The sequence below is a fragment of the Equus przewalskii genome, chromosome 12 (assembly GCF_037783145.1).
Source record: "Equus przewalskii isolate Varuska chromosome 12, EquPr2, whole genome shotgun sequence".
Lineage (NCBI taxonomy): Eukaryota > Metazoa > Chordata > Mammalia > Perissodactyla > Equidae > Equus > Equus przewalskii.
This window is the reverse complement of record NC_091842.1, coordinates 39597935-39614655: the sequence shown is the minus strand read 5'-3', so window position 1 is coordinate 39614655 and position 16721 is coordinate 39597935. Positions and strand designations below refer to the sequence as shown.

The 16721-nt window shown below is 43.6% G+C and overlaps 1 protein-coding gene and 1 long non-coding RNA gene across 10 annotated transcripts in view; one reads left to right on the top strand and one right to left on the bottom strand.

The window, feature by feature from the left end:
* The window catches only part of ZNF75A (zinc finger protein 75A), a 98211-nt gene that overhangs the window by 47021 nt on the left and 34469 nt on the right, over positions 1–16721 (top strand). The gene's annotated exons all lie outside the window — the stretch shown is intronic.
* LOC139074794 (uncharacterized) lies at positions 319–16083 on the bottom strand. Its single transcript, XR_011524589.1, has 2 exons — positions 15100–16083; positions 319–5347 (listed from the first exon to the last, which is right to left on the bottom strand). It is a non-coding gene; the product is annotated as an uncharacterized lncRNA (long non-coding RNA).

Below are 16721 nucleotides of genomic sequence, written 5' to 3'. Positions count from 1 at the left end.
AGTTCTATTATTCTTAAGTAACAATGGTGCCTTTTGTGAACCCTGTTTTGAAATATAAAGGAAGAGTATTGTGCTAAAGTGAAGGATATAGGGAGAAGCAGAAAAGAAAGAGTGGAAGCAGCATGGAGAAACAGTTAACAAAAGGCCAACTGTGAAAACTGAAAAGACTTAGAATGCTACAGAGAACAAGCTGATGAGTGACAACCAGGAAACTGAAAACATTCCTCAGGGAATCTCAGAAACACCTGAGGTCTAAATTTCATACAGTAGAAATCATATGAAATACGCCCCCTTTCATTAGAAATCAGGGAAATTCAATTAAAGCCACAATGAAATATCCTTTTATTCCCTCTGCTTGCCAGAAATTTAAAAGTGTGACGATACCAAGTGTTAACAATGATAGGGAAAAACAGGAACTCTATTATACTGTGGGGCGGTGGGAAGGGGGCGGGGAGTACTAGTACAATCACTTTGGCACTATTTAGCAAAGTTGAGGACATGCATACCTATGACCTCTTGCTCTACGGCATGCCCTAAAGAGAGTCTAAGTACAGCAGATTATATGTACAAAACGTTCACAGCAGTATTTTTTCCAATCAAAAGCCAGAAAGAATCCAAACATCCACTAACAGGAAGAATACATGAATGAATTGTGGTAGTCATGTGATGAAATACTATACAGCAATAAAAGAGAATAAAGTACAGCTATATACATAAACTTGGATATATATCACAAATGTAATGTCCAGTGAAAAGAGAAAGCTGCAGAAAAAAGCAAAACAAAAAACTTCCTGTGGCCATGGAAGAATGAAACATATAATTTGGCTAATAAAAGAAAGCGGGATCCCAGATAGCTAGAAAATTTGGAGACACACACACATATGTGATGGGATTACAGGTGATTTTTCTTTTCTTTTTTTGTCCGGGCTCTCAACTCCACTGAGAGCATTCTCTTAGCAGTGACAGCCTTGAGCACACGTTGCCATCTGTCAGCCCTCCACTATGCAGTGGTCAAGCAGTGGTGCCTCTGCCTGCAGTTGGCACCCCTGGCCTCGCAGAATATTTTTGACAACTCCCTAGGGCAGCTGCCTGCCACGCTACAGCTGCACCTCTGTGAGAAGCACAGAAGTTGACCAGTTCCTCCATGTGACACCCACCTTGATAAAGCTTACCTGTGGAGATAAAGGTTTCAAAAAGTTCAAGGTCTTTCGGGTGACAGTCATCTTCCTACTTGTCTATGAGGGCTTGATCCATGGCACCTATGCTATCTTGCCAAAGCTGGCCAAGGATCTGCTCAGCCAAGGACAGAGAGGAGCAGAGGCTTTGCAACCGGCAGCTTCCACAGGGTGGTGGTGGACTTCTCTTTGGGACAGTCACCTCTGACTAAATTTAGCCTAGGAACAGCTACTTCCTTGATCGGGACACATTCCTTATTTTTATCCTGTTCTGATCATAGATACATGCATGTTCCACTCTCATGTACAACCTCAGGAACAAGGACCTTAAGGGTGCACTGTAGAAGTTTCTAGGTGGCTGAAGAGACACATGACTAAGGCTACTGAGAAGTATGGCTCTGCCCTTGCTTCTTCCCTGCATCAGACCCGGCTATGTCTCTCTCCTGTCAATGCAGCCATCTAGTTACCCTGCCCTCTGAATAGGGAGATACCTTAGAAAGTTCATGACACTAGGAGCCCACAGATCGAACATTTGATGTACTCTGCAACTAATTAGCTATGGAAGCCGGTGGATCTCTCTAGCACTCCATTTCATCATCTGTAAAATGAATATAATACCGGACAGGAACATTGTAAGGATCAAAATAGATAATGCATATGGGAGTGCTTGGAGACAACTGCTCAGTGTAATACTTAATCAAAGATGGAATACTTTCTCTAAGGAGGTTTCTCAGTCTATTTCACATCCACCTCCCTCTATTCATATCCTGATGGAGCACTACTCCTTCATTGTGCAACTAGAATCCTCATAAATGATGAATGGATGAAGGGAGACCAGAACAAAGGCAGAGAGAACGGGTAGAAACTTCCACTATACTTTCCCTCACATTCCACATTCCCATCCATAGGCTCCCTCTTCAAAATATACGCAGAATATCCCAATCCAGGATAACACGCTCGCATGCAGGTGACAATTGAGTATTTCAATGTCCAACAAAAGAGAAACGATTAAAGATTGAATATATTATGGTACATGCCTAAATCCAACAGTTTAAAAAAGATGAGGTGGATATATTGAAACAGAAAAAAATTTAAAGATATAGTAAATGACCAAAAGGACAGATTAAGGTTCAGAAAGATGTACACACTGAAAATTTGTTTCCTCTGGAGAGGGAATGTAGTTTGGGAGATGCGGGATGGAGAGATTTCATCTTTAGGTGAGAATGTTTTGCGGTACTGACGGAATGTTAAAAAATAAAAACACAGGAAAAAACGTTGGGTTAGAAGCGAGTTCTTGTCCTACGCCTGTCATTAGACAATCTGTCTCGGTTTCCTTGTCTGGAAGATGAAAAGAGTAATAATATTGACCTCATAGGACTGCTGTGAGGACGAATTAGTATGCACTTGTTTAGAACTGTGCCAAGCACACAGGGAGCGTTACGTTTTTTCATTATTGTCGCTGTCACGTCTGTAAAACACGGTGTGACTCCAGGCACCGTTGACACAAAGACACATCGAAGCACCACAAGCGGAAGCGCCTCCAAAGAGACCACAAGTAAACCAATAAGCGGGATTAACCAACGGCCACATCCAGGCTTTGGGTTGTCGAAGAGCGGGAGTGGCACGCGGGTATCACACAAAGAGGACCCTGCGTTCTCATTGGCGAAGATTGCAGTCGATTAGCGAGGGGCCGAAACCAGTTTACCGGGAGGTCCTTCAGTGCGTCGCTTGCGTAGCCCTTGTGCATGCGTCTGGCCTTGTGGAGGTCCTGGCGTGCCCCGGGGCTGCTTCTGGCGTAGGGCGTTGGAAAGGTGGCGAGGCTCGTGAGTCTTGTGTGTTGGAAAGGCTTATCCTGGCGGGGCCGGCGGGGGCGCTGCGGCTCTGCCCTCCACCCTGCCGCTCTCGTCTAGTCCCCTGAGTCCCCGACGTGAAGACTCGGAGTGGCCATGGACCGGGACCTCCTCCCTCTGTCTGGGGAGGCGTGGGGACGAGGTGCCGGGTCCGTTCCGTCTCCCGTGAGGACTCCTTTGAGAGGCTCGGAGCCTCTTGCCCTGCGGTTTACGTAATACAACGCTCGTTCGCCGAGCCTCTGTTGCGTCGTTGTGCGCCCTTGTGCTGGGCGGTGGCGCCACGAAGACAATACTGACGCCCTCCTTGCCCTCAGAGAGCCTCGAACTCGTGGAGGAGATGAACCCGTCAGAAACAAATTCTGGTGTTAGGTGGAGCAGGATAAGGCGCCCTAAGAGAGAGTTACAGACAGCGCCAAGGAGTTCAAAGCGTTAGGAGGCTTCAAGAAGGTGGTGGTGATGCTGTGGGTTCTCTTGCCTTCTTTGATGGTGCACTCCTTGAGGGCATAAAATTTTCCGTATTTCTACATTTGTCAACCTAGGCTCAGGTCCTCTTCCTCCCGTGGTTGGGAGAGATGAAGACCGGCAGCCCCTTGTGTTCAGTTTCTATGGAAGGAATGAGTCAGGTCTTGGGGAAAGAGTGTTCTAGACAGGGAAAGTTCAGTGGGCAAAGGTACTAAGGCAGGACCTGGAACCAGTTCGCCCATGCTGGACTGTGTACTGAGGGCAGTGAGGCTGGAGGGGTAGGTTGGGCCCTGAATGGCAGGGAGAGCCTTGCAAGCTTGGAGATCTTGGCTTATTTCAGTGGCAACAAGAAGTCTTGAAGGCTTTGAGCAGAGGAGTTACCATTGGATTAGATTTGTAGAAAGTCCAGAAGTTGAGATCTCTGTAGGCAGGCCAGGTGGACAGATGGAAGTCTCTTGCACCAGCCTGGGCTAATGACATGTCCCTAGACCAGTGGTTCTCAACCAGGGGCGATTTTGCTGCTCAAAGACATTTCCCAATGTCCGGAGTCAATTTTGTTGTCACACAAGGCGGGTGCTACTCACATGTGGTGGGTGGAGGCCAGGAATGTAGCTAAACATCCTTGGCTGCATAGGACACCACCCACACAAACACACAACAAAGACCTGTCCAGCCCGAAATATCAATAGTGCCAAGGTTCAGGAATCCTGCCCTAGAGCCATAGTAGTGGAAATGAAGGGGAGACAGATGTCAGAGACATGTCACCCAGAACCCAGTCTTAGTCTCCATTTGTATTGTCTATAATGCTTAAGTACTTGACACCCAGTCAATTAATCAGGTCTGATGACCCCAGTTTTCCTTATATGTTTTCACCCATTCATTCACCAGATATTTATTTAGCAGCAGAGACTATTTGAGGTGCTGTGATTCAACAATGAACAAAACAAATTCCCTGCTCCCCAAGAACCTTACGTTCTTGCAGAAGATGACAGATATTGACCCTATATGTACATGTCAAGTAGTGAGGTATGCCATGAAGAAGTTCCCGTGAAATGGAGTTTGTCTTGCTACCACCGCAGACCATTAACTGCACTTTCTGGGTGCCAAGCACTGGGCTAGAGACTTTACAAATAGCATAATAATCTTTTTCTCTCTCCTGCAAGGTAGCTGTTACTCTCAGATGAGAAAAAGAGGCTTAGAGAAGTTGAACAATTTTCCCAATACCAGTTAGTGTGGAGCTCAGGTGGAACTGGAGACCAGATCCACCTGATGGTCAAAGTCTGCTATTTCTATTAGGTAACACTGTCTCATAGACCAAGCTGATTTGAACAGAGAATAAATTTATACCTTCTTTCTTACACTTAGAAAGTGAAGTAGAAATGAACTCTCACATTGACATCTTTCTCCTTCCAGAGTGAAGTTTTTATCAGAGAGGAGTAGCTGGAGGTGATTCCTCAGAGTTGTAGGAACTGAATTTGGGGCCACAGATCAGCCTCAGTTTCAGTTGAATTCCTCTTTATGGCTCACATTCTCTCTGTTGGCTCACGGCAGAAGCTGACCTCTCAGAGAGGTTGGCATGTTGGAGATCTCCCCCCAGCTCTTTAGATTCTCCAGTTATCAGCAAGTTCTGGGCCTCATAAGGCTTTCATCCAGCTCCAGGAGCCCTGCTGTTGATGGCTGCAGCCCAAGCTGCATTCAAGGAGAAGATCCTGGAGCTGAAGCAATGTCTGACCCATGTGCAAAGGGAAATCCAAGGCTGGGTGAGAACATATCATCCAGAAAGCACTGAAAAGGCAATGAGCTTGGTGCAGGATTTGGAGTGAGAACCCAGGAGACTGAGGCAATTGTGAGAAGGGGAGTCTGTAAGAGAAAATGGAGATCAGGTTGTAGAGGGCCTGGGTTAAGGGACAGGCAGCTGGAACAAAGTGGAGAACCTTGAATTTGCTGTTGCTTCTTAAGCACTTGTTTATTTTTCTGATTGTTGTCTATGCCAGCTTTCCTAAGAGAACAGACTTTCTTTCCTTTTTTTTTTCTTTTAACATTGGTCCCTGAGCTAACAACTGTCAGCAATCTTCTTTTTTTTTTCTTTTCTTCTTCTTCTTCTCCCCAAAGCACCCCCGCACATAGTTGTATATTCTAGTTGTGAGTCCCTGTGGTTGTGCTATGTGGCACGCCGCCTCAGTATGGCTTGATGAGCAGTACTATGTCCACACCCAGGATCCAAACCGGCAAAACCCTGGGCTGCCGATGCCAGGTGCACGAACTTAACCACTTGACCACAGGGCTGGTGCTCTTTCCCTTTCACAGGAAGGAGGGTCGGTGGAGAGCAAGGCTGGACCCTCACCAATCACTGAGTTTTCAGTATATCTCTGCTCCCAAAAATGAAAGAAAGGAGATATTTGTCCTCTGTAGAACTCAGCCTTTCTCCTCTGCACGTTATATTCACCTAAGCTGGCTCTGTGAATGAGAATCTTGTATTAACTAAAATGCCTGAGCAAAATGGCGGGGTGAGCTGACCCGGGATTCTCTCCCCTCCAAAATACAACAAAAGATTGGAAGAACTGAATTTCAGAGAACAAAAATAATGCCAGCTCATTAGAGACCTACAATTCCAAGAAGGCGGAGATCATAAACCTTGCTTTACACCTTCGGAGGTGCTGGAACGGTAGGAGAGAACATCGCTCCCTCCCCTAGAGTCTGCGATTGCTGCAGCGCGGGTCGGGAGGGAGTGGAGGAGGGGCCGCGCGACCAGGGGATCATCCAGGACTCCTGCCGCTAATTCAGTGGAAACCCGCTGACGAGGGGAAAGCTTCCATCCAGGGGACCCCATAAATCAAGGGCCTTGGGAGACCAGAGAACAGAACTGATCTGAACCCAGACCGGCGCGTGTAACAGCCCCTCCCCCCCCCAGCGAAGCCAGTGGGCGCAGCCATCTTGCCCCAATGCGGAGAGCTCATAACACGCCGCTCTCGACCCCCATCTAGTGGCGACAGGCTGTAACTGCAACTGAATTCTACCACCATGAGAAAAAACCGCTCCTCTACCATCCAGCAATTTATAAAAGCCCCAGACCAGAAGGAAAACAATAAAAACACAGAATTAAGTCCTGAGGACTTGGAATTAGGTAAACTAAGTGATAATGAATTCAGAGCAGCTATAATCAAAGAACTCAATGAGGTAGAGAGAAAGATAGAGAAACAAGCTGAGTTCTGGAGTTACTTCACAAAAGAGATTGAAATCATAAAGAAGAATCAAACAGAATTACTTGAGATGAAAAACACAATGGACCAGATAAAACAGAATATGGGTTCCCTGAATGCCCGTGTAGACAACATGGAGGAGAAAATTAGCATAATCGAGGACAGACAGGCTGAATGGCGCCAGACAGAGGAAGAAAGAGAACTAAGAATTTTAAAAAATGAGGAAAATCTCCGAGAGATAATGGATTCAATGAGGAGTAAGAACATAAGGATCATAGGAATTCCCGAGAATATGGAAAAGGAAAATGGAGCAGAAAGTGTGCTTAACGAAATTATTGAAGAGAACTTCCCAAATCTAGGGATCAATGGAGAAATGTGTGTAGAGGAGGGTTTTAGATCTCCTAGATTTGTCAATGTAAAAAGAGCTGCCCCAAGGCACATAGTAGTAAAGTTGGCAAATAGGAATGATAAGGAGAGAATACTCAGGGAAGTAACGGAAAAAAAGAGAATAACCTATAAAGGAGCCCCTATCAGACTGTCAGCGGATTTCTCTACGGAAACCCTACAAGCTAGGAGAGAATGAAGTGATATATTCAAAGCTTTAAAGGATAAAAACCTTCAGCCAAGAATACTCTATCCAGCAAGAATTTCCTTCAGATATGAGGGAGAAATTAAATCTTTTCCAGACAAACAAAAGTTAAGGGAATTTGTAACTAAAAGCCCTCCATTACAAGAAATCCTCAAGAAGGCTTTCATACTTGAAAAAAGAAAAAAGGGAGAAAGGGGACACAATCCACAGACTAGGGAGACCGATGGATAGAACCAGAACAGGATAGCAAATATTCAATTATAGCATTAGGGTAAAGGTAAGGAAACTACCAAGACAAGAGCGATCTTAGCACTCTAACTACAAATGAATAAGACGAGTTGGAATAAAAAATGAAAATAATTATTTAGGAGGGGAAGAGCAAAGGGTCTAAATCAGTATTGGTCAAGTAGGTAAGAGACCACCAGAGAATAGACTATATTATACACGAGATTCTAAATACAAACTTCAAGGTAGACACTAAAATAAAGTACAGAACAGAGTCACAAATCATAAATAAGGAAAAATCTAAGAAACCCAGCATAAGAAATTGCAGTATTAAATGGGTAGGATAAAGCACACAGGAAAAGAAACTCAGGAAAACAAGATAATAAGCGACAGATTGACAGCATTAAGTCCACATGCATCAATAATCACTCTCAATGTGAACGGATTGAACTCTCCAATAAAAAGACACAGAGTGGCAAAATGGATTAAAGAACAAGATCCAACAATTTGTTGCCTCCAGCAAACACACCTCAGCCCCAAGGCCAAACACAGACTCAGGGTGAAGGGGTGGAGGACAATACCTCAAGCAAATAGCAAGGAAAAAAAGGCAGGTGTTGCAATTCTCATATCAGACCAAGTGGATTTCAAAATAAGACAGGTAAAGAGAGACACAGAGGGACAATATATAATGATCAAAGGGACACTTCATCAAGAAGAAATAACGCTTATAAATATCTATGCACCCAACACAGGAGCACAAAGATTCATAAAGCAACTATTAACAGACCTAAAGGAAGATGTTAAAAACAACACAATAATAGTAGGGGACCTCAACACCCCACTCACATCAATGGACAAATCATTCAGACAGAAAATCAAGGAAATAGTGGAGTTAAATGAAAAACTAAAACAATTGGACTTAATAGACATATATAGATCACTCCACCCTGAAAGAGCTGAATACACATTCTTCTCAAGTGCACATGGAACATTCTCTAAGATAGACCATATGTTGGGAAACAAGGCAAGCCTCTACAAATTTAAAAAAATTGAAATAATAACAAGCATCTTCTCAGATCATAGTGCTATAAGGCTAGAAATTAATTACAAGAAAAAAGCTGAGAAAGGCACAAAGATGTGGAGACTAAACAACACACTACGGAACAAGCAATGGATCACTGAAGAAATTAAAGAAGAAATAAAAAAATACTTGGAAACAAATGAAAATGATAGCATGCCATACCAACTCATATGGGATACAGCAAAAGCTGTATTAAGAGGAAAATTCATCACAATACAGGCACATCTTAACAAACAAGAAAAATCCCAAATAAGCAACCTTAAAGCACACCTAACTGAACTAGAGAAAAAAGAACAAATGAAGCCCAAAGTCAGCAGAAGGAGAGAAATAATAAAAATCAGAGCAGAAATAAATACTATTGAAATGAAAAAGGCAGTAGAAAGGATCAATGAGACAAAGAGCTGTTTTTTTGAGAAGATAAATAAAATTGACAAACCACTAGCCAGACTTACAAAGAAAAAAAGGGAGAAAGCTCAAATAAACAAAATCAGAAATGAGCGAGGAGAAATAACAACAGACTCTGCAGAAATACAACAGATTATAAGAGAATACTACAAAAAACTATATGCCAACAGAATGGATAACCTAGAGGAAATGGATAAATTCTTGGACTCCTACAATCTCCCAAAGCTCACTCAAGAAGAGGCAGACAATTTGAACAGACCAATCACAAGGAAAGAGATTGAAACAGCAATCAAAAACATCCCAAAGAATAAAACCCCAGGACCAGATGGCTTTCCTGGGGAATTCTACCAAACTTTCAGAGAGGATTTAATACCTATCCTTTTCAAGCTATTCCAAAAAATTAGGGAAGATGGAACACTTCCTAACACATTCTATGAGGCCAACATCACGCTGATCCCAAAACCTGACAAGGACATCACGAAAAAAGAGAACTACAGGCCAATATCACTGATGAACATAGATGCAAAAATTCTAAACAAAATTTTGGCAACCAGAATTCAGCAATTCATCAAAAGAATCATACATCAGGATCAGGTGGGATTCATACCAGGGACACAGGGATGGTTCAACATCCGCAAATCAATCAACGTGATACACCACATCAACAAACTGAGCAATAAAAAACACATGATCATCTCAATAGATGCAGAGAAGGCATTTGACAAGATCCAACAGCCATTTATGATAAAAACTCTGAACAAAATGGGCATAGAAGGAAACTACCTCAACATAATAAAGGCCATATACGACAAACCCATAGCCAACATCATACTCAATGGGCAAAAACTGAACCCCATCCCCCTGAAAACAGGAACAAGACAAGGATGCCCTCTATCACCACTCTTATTTAACATAGTACTGGAGGTCCTGGCTAGAGCAATCAGGCAAGAAAAAGGAATAAAAGGAATCCAAATAGGGAGGGAAGAAGTGAAAGTCTCGCTGTTTGCAGACGACATGATCTTATATATAGAAAACCCCAAAGAATCCATTGGAAAACTGTTAGAAGTAATCAACAACTACAGCAAAGTTGCAGGGTATAAAATCAATTTGGATAAATCAGTAGCATTTCTATACTCCAGTAATGAACCAACAGAAAAAGAACTCAAGAATACAATACCATTCACAATCGCAACAAAAAGAATAAAATACCTTGGGGTAAACTTAACTAAGGAAGTGAAGGACCTATATAATGAAAATTACAAGGCCTTTCTGAGAGAATTGGATGACAACATAAGGAGATGGAAAGACATTCCATGTACATGGATTGGAAGAATAAACATAGTTAAAATGTCCGTTCTACCTAAAGCAATCTACAGATTCAACACCATCCCAATCAGAATCCCAGTGACATTCTTTACAGAATTAGAACAAAGAATCCTAAAATTCATATGGGGCAACAAAAGACCCCGAATTTCTAAAGCAATCCTGAGAAAAAAGAACAAAACGGGAGGCATCACAATCCCTGACTTCAAAACATACTACAAAGCTACAGTAATCAAAACAGCATGATACTGGTAGAAAAACAGGTGAACAGATCAATGGAACAGAATTGAAAGCCCAGAAATAAAACCACATCTATGGACAGCTTATCTTTGACAAAGGAGCTGAGGGCATACAATGGAGAAAAGAAAGTCTTTTCAACAAATGGTGCTGGGAAAACTGGAAAGCCACATGTAAAAGAATGAAAATTGACCATTCTTTTTCACCATTCACCAAAATAAACTCAAAATGGATTAAAGACCTAAAGGTGAGACCTGAAACCATAAGGCTTCTGGAAGAAAACGTAGGCAGTACACTCTTTGACATCAGTATTAAAAGGATCTTTTCGGACACCATGCCTTCTCAGAGAAGGGAAACAATAGAAAGAATAAACAAATGGGACTTCATCAGATTAAAGAGCTTCTTCAAGGCAAATGAAAACAGGATTGAAACAAAAAAAAACCCACTAATTGGGAAAAAATATTTGCAAGTCATATATCTGACAAAGGCTTAATATCCATAATATACAAAGAACTCTCGCAACTCAACAACAAAACATCAAACAACCCAATCAAAAAATGGGCTGGAGACATGAACAGACATTTCTCCAAAGAAGATATACTGATGGCCAATAGGCACATGAAAAGATGCTCATCATCGCTGATCATCAGGGAAATGCAAATCAAAACTACACTAAGATATCACCTTACACCCATTAGAATGACAAAAATATCTAAAACTAATAGCAACAAATGTTGGAGAGGTTGCGGAGAAAAAGGAACCCTCATACACTGCTGCTGGGAATGCAAACTGGTGCAGCCACTATGGAAAACAGTATGGGGATTCCTCAAAAAATTAAAAATAGAACTACCATACGATCCAGCCATACCACTACTGGGTATTTACCCAAAGAGCTTGAAGTCGGCAATCCCAAAAGTCTTATGCACCCCAATGTTTATTGCAGCACTGTTTACAATAGCCAAGACATGGAAGCAACCTAAGTGTCCAGCAACAGACGAATGGATAAAGAAGATGTGGTACATATATACAATGGAATACTACTCAGCTGCAAAACAGAACAAAATCATTCCATTTGCAATAACATGGATGGACCTTGAGAGAATTATGTTAAGTGAAATAAGCCAGCGAGAGAAAGATAATCTGTGTATGACTCCACTCACATGAGGAATTTAAAATTATGGACTAAGAACAGTTTAGTGGATACCAGGGGAAAGGTGGGGTGGGGGGTGGGCACAAAGGGTGAAGTGGTGCACCTACAACATGACTGACAAACATTAATGTACAATTGAAATTTCACAAGATTGTAACCTATCAATAATTCAATTAAAAAAAAAAAAAGAAATGCCTGCTCTGAGATAGAGGGATTATAATGCCCAGCAAGCTGTGGGAACTTTGCTTGAGTCCTCAGTGTCTGAGTCACATGTCTCCCCAAAACAGATCAATATAACTGGATTTCTGGTCAGGAGAGGCCCTGAGTAGGTCACTGGGGACTGAGACCAGTGTTGCAAGGCGTAACAGAGCTGAGGGACTCAGGCTGGGGGCCTACTAGAGCCCTCCCTGCACTGCCTTGAGCAAAAATGACATTGCCGTGCTCTCTGCCACTGTCAGGTGTGGCAGTGGGATCCTGACTCTCTTCTACTCTGCCCAGCAGCACATACCACCCTCCTCATTCCAGTTGTTAGGTCTGGCTTCCTGGGAATCTCTATTCCTGTACCTTTCTTCCCTTGGCCCATAGGATGATCTGGGGTGGAGCAGGGGAGGTAGGGTGTCAGTGGTGGGATTTTATTTCCTGGTGATGGTATGTGTGCTCCCAGAAAAGCCAGCAACCCTGAGCTTATGTGGAGAGTTGCCAAGCTTTATTGGAGCCCTTGAAGCTTATCTTCTGGGGCTTTCCCAAGAGAAGAGCCAGAACACCTGCTCAGACCACTCATGCCATGAGCCCTTAAAGAGGAACCCTGCTATTTAAAGAAAATGGTGAGATACAGAGTCTCAGGCTGGAAAAGGAAGAGGCATGAAGAATCCAGGGTTGAGAGTTTGTCAGTGCCCATGACATCGTGGACATGACCTTATAGTTCTGTCATGACCAGAATTGGGATGCCGATGTCAGGCTGAGACAGCTTACTTCCAAAGGTAGGCTATGTATTCCTCTGGTCCTCCCTTCAGAAAGGCTCATTCCATGGTAGCTCTTACAAGGGTCATGTATGAAGCTGGTCTATATTTGGGGCATTCATGGTGACCTACTGCCACCAAAGGAAGAGAGCCTGATCTTAGACTGATAAGGAAGTTTTCTGAATGAGTATGTGTGAGCTAATCCAGCCTGGACAGGGTGATCCTGAATCAGAAGATACTACCAGAGGGGTGAAAATCTCCAGAGAGAAGATCCCATTTAGACATGTCAGGTGGCTTGACCATTGAGGAAAATGAAAATACAGATGGAATGATCCATGGCCAGTTATCTGGCACAGCCTAAATAGCCAAACTGAGAGGGGAAGGGAGAGTCTGGATGAATGGATGAGGCCCCACTATGTGCTTGGCCAAACCCAGGAGCAGCAGAGAGTACACTAATTCTACATCTGACATGCCAGCTTACTCCCACTGTGTCCTGTATCTGGGTGTGAAGTCTTGATTTGTAACAAAAATCCAACTGGAGATTCCAAAGGACAGTGCTTTGATGGCTCATCACTGATGGCCTCTGATGGATAACGCCTCGATGGTAAGGGGGACTATGTGACCATCCTCTATAACAAATGAGATCTCTGACGATTCTCCTTTCTTTCTTTGTAATGGGTCTCTTTTTGCCTTTTCTATCTTTAGGCCGTAAAAGCTTCTTAGGGGGCATGTCTAATCTATATTATGTAATAACTAGGTTTTAATCTAGTGCCAGGTACAACAGCATGCCTTTGAGATAGTTGCTAGTTATGAGTGTGACATGAAGCCTAAGCTGTACCTGGGTCCTCCTGAAGACGCAGGACATGCGGCCCCTGCCACGAGACTACCCTGATGGTAGTCACATGCAGTATAAGGTCTGTGTTCCAAGCTTTCACAGAAATCGTTAGTCAGAAAGAGTGTTGAGAACGACAGACTGAAGGAATTAAAGGCTTTGAAATTGACTTGACCCACGTTCAAAATCCAACTCCTTAACTTTAGTCACTACGCAAGTCACTTAACCCATTATAGCAGGTATGTGGTGTGGCTGCCAGGAAACCCAGACTTTACTTCCCATTCTCAGTAAATCCAAAATTTATGCAAGACTCCCGAGGTGCCACTAGAATGTCCAAGTGTATGGGGAATGCCTGAGCAGCTTCGGGAGCACAGCTTCCTCCAGATGCCAGAGCAGGGCGGCACCAAGTTCAAAATCTTTCAGGCTAACTGCCCTACCACAGGGAACTGTGAGGGTAGTTGCTAGAGTCCTGTGTTCTCCGCAGGTAAAGAACGCTCAGTCCTTCTCTTTGTCTCTACCCTGAAGTCAAGCCAAGGATGAGCAGCAGGACTGCACGGAGTCTGGAATTGATAATGGTAAAAGCGAGCATTCACATGTGAGAAAGTGAGCGATGATATGGGTACACTCGAGTCCAGGATCCCAGAAGTCCTGGGCAATTCCTAAAATGACTGGTAAGCCGGTCCCCTCACAGGAGAGGCATAGAAGAGGTAGCAAGAGGGAAGGAAAGTGAGCTAAATAGGCTTGACGGGCCCAGCTCTTGTTTTGGCTGTGACCATGCATCCACCAGCTTAGGCTGAGAATCCACAAGAGGTGTGTGACGAGGATGACAATGTGTAGGCTTTGCCCTGCTTCTCTGGGTTGTGAGCATATCTGATCCAGTCTGTGGTAAGTGGTTAGGAATCCTTGGGAAAAAGGAATAGTGTCAATTGAAGAATTCTATCAGTTAGTTAAAATGTTTCAGTGAGAAACGGAGGTATAGAAACTACATGGAGGGCCCAAGTATTTAAGTTACAGGCAAAACTAACTGGCTTTTAATGGACGTCTGGAGGGCGTCCAAACCAGGAGGGTACTGTTACACATCAGAGGAAATCTATAGACTTGACGGTGTTACCTTTTGTGTACCCACATCAAATTCCTTCTCAAGTGGTTAGTGTGGTGATGACGCTGCATTAGACAATGGGAGATAGACACTAAGGTAACAGAGATAGCAACTGTAGGAAGTAGCTACCACATGTGGGGTTAGGGGTGCATAGGGAAGATGTTGTGTTTGTCATAATTTGGAAGCTTGGAAGAGAGGTCCTGAAGATCTGGGACTCGGATCCTGGGGGTTGCTGCCCGACTGGTGCTGGTACAGGTTTTCCCCACTACCCTAAAGTAGAGTGTTGCAATGAACCCTTTCGTAAGCCAAGGCAGTGTAAAGCAAAGAAGCAATTACCAATAGTTTATATGAGAACAATTTTTGAGCGTTCCCAGATCCAAAAAATAACCTACCAAATCATACAAATAACACATAAAACCTCACATACTAACATAGTGAAAGCAGGAAGGATATGATAAATACACAGCCTGTATAAAATAGAAATAATGTACGTACAGTGTAGTTTCACTTACCAGAATCGGGAAGAGTGTGAGCACACTGGAAGGCTGAGAGGTGGTGGTGGTGATGGTGGTGTGTTAGGCTGAGCCGTCAGAGGTTGAAGTGGTGGGAGGTACAGGAGCCCAGGGTGTAGGAGAGAGAGGAAGAGGGTTATCTGTTAACATCCCGTCACTGTCTGAATCCATCAGTCCAGGCAGGTCACCAACATCTACACCTTCTACATCTGCTTGCCTCCAGTCGAAGGGCAAGGTTAGTAGTCCGCTGTGCCTGATCTTTCAGGCTTGAGTTGCGACCATATGTTTGACTGCTTAGCCACTATAATGGCTCGCTGCAAAACAAACACTGAACACTGTTTTTGCTTTTTGCCTTCTTTCATAGAAGTGAAAATCTTCGGATTTCTTTTGGTTAGTAAAAGGTCTTTCGTAAAAGTGAAGTGCTGTAAAGTGAATTTTCAGATAGCAGGGGTAACCTGTACCTCTGAGGGATCCAATGAGACTGGTTTTGGAAGACAGTGTCTACTTAGTTCACTGCTTTGTGTTTGGCTCCTACTACAACACTGGGTAAATTATAAGCAATCAAATATTTCCTTTATGAATGCACAAGTGCATTCTACAGCTTAGCTGACAGGCAAAGTTGGGAATTCTAGTACTCTGTGTTCCTTTTCCTGCCTAGTGGACTAGAGGATAAAGCGGACTAAAGTGGATAAAGAGGATAAAGTGGACTAAAGGATAAAGCCTGGAGGGTGGAGGCCACCCAAAAATGCAAGGAGTTCAACAGTTGCATCCCACGCTCCGGCCCCAGCCCCAGCCGACCCAGGAGTGGGAGGAACCTGCCGGTGAGGCGTCTTTGAGTACCCCTACTTCCTTACACTTCCATTGACTTTCACTAGCTTTCCTCCTTTATCAAATCCAACTTATGTGAATTGGTATCCAAAGCCCTTCAGTAATCAATCCACCCCCAGGCTGTCTCCCTTTTCCCCACCATGAATCTCCAGTGATGTCGGGCTGATCCAGACAGGTCACATTCAAGCCCACCTCTCTGCCTTTGCCCAGGCTTTTCGAAGATGTTATTCTTCCCTCTGTGTAGAGCAGTGGTAAGCATATGACTCTGGAACTATCCTGCATAGCTTGTCCTAGGGCCATGCTCCAGGACTGTGTATGCAGGGGAATGTGGAGTGGCCCAGGCAAGGCTCACTGAAGTATATTCTTATGTCCTGCCTTTGCTTATCCTTCTTCCCCAAAAGTTTTTAAAAAACTTTGGCTGAGGTAGAATGTACATTCTCCTTTGCTCATATTTAATTCCTCAAAAAGGCTCAAGCAGAAACTGTGACACTTACTTTTTACCACATCTTACTTAAGGTACTAACATCCTGCATGCACAGGCCAACAACCATGGACAACATACACACCTTTTACCACTTTCTCTCCATAGTGATTTCACAAAAGCTTAAATATCTATGCCTTGTTCTGGATCAGTAAGTTTTAAATTTGGTTCTTAGTGCTTCTCACACCCACCCTTCCTTTTATCTGCAGTCAGAGCCTCCTGCAGCCATTGTATTTTCCTTACTCTTGTGATCTCCCTTCTCAGTAATGGCTCAAACCCTTCTGATCCCAGTGCTATTCCTCCTCTCCCCATT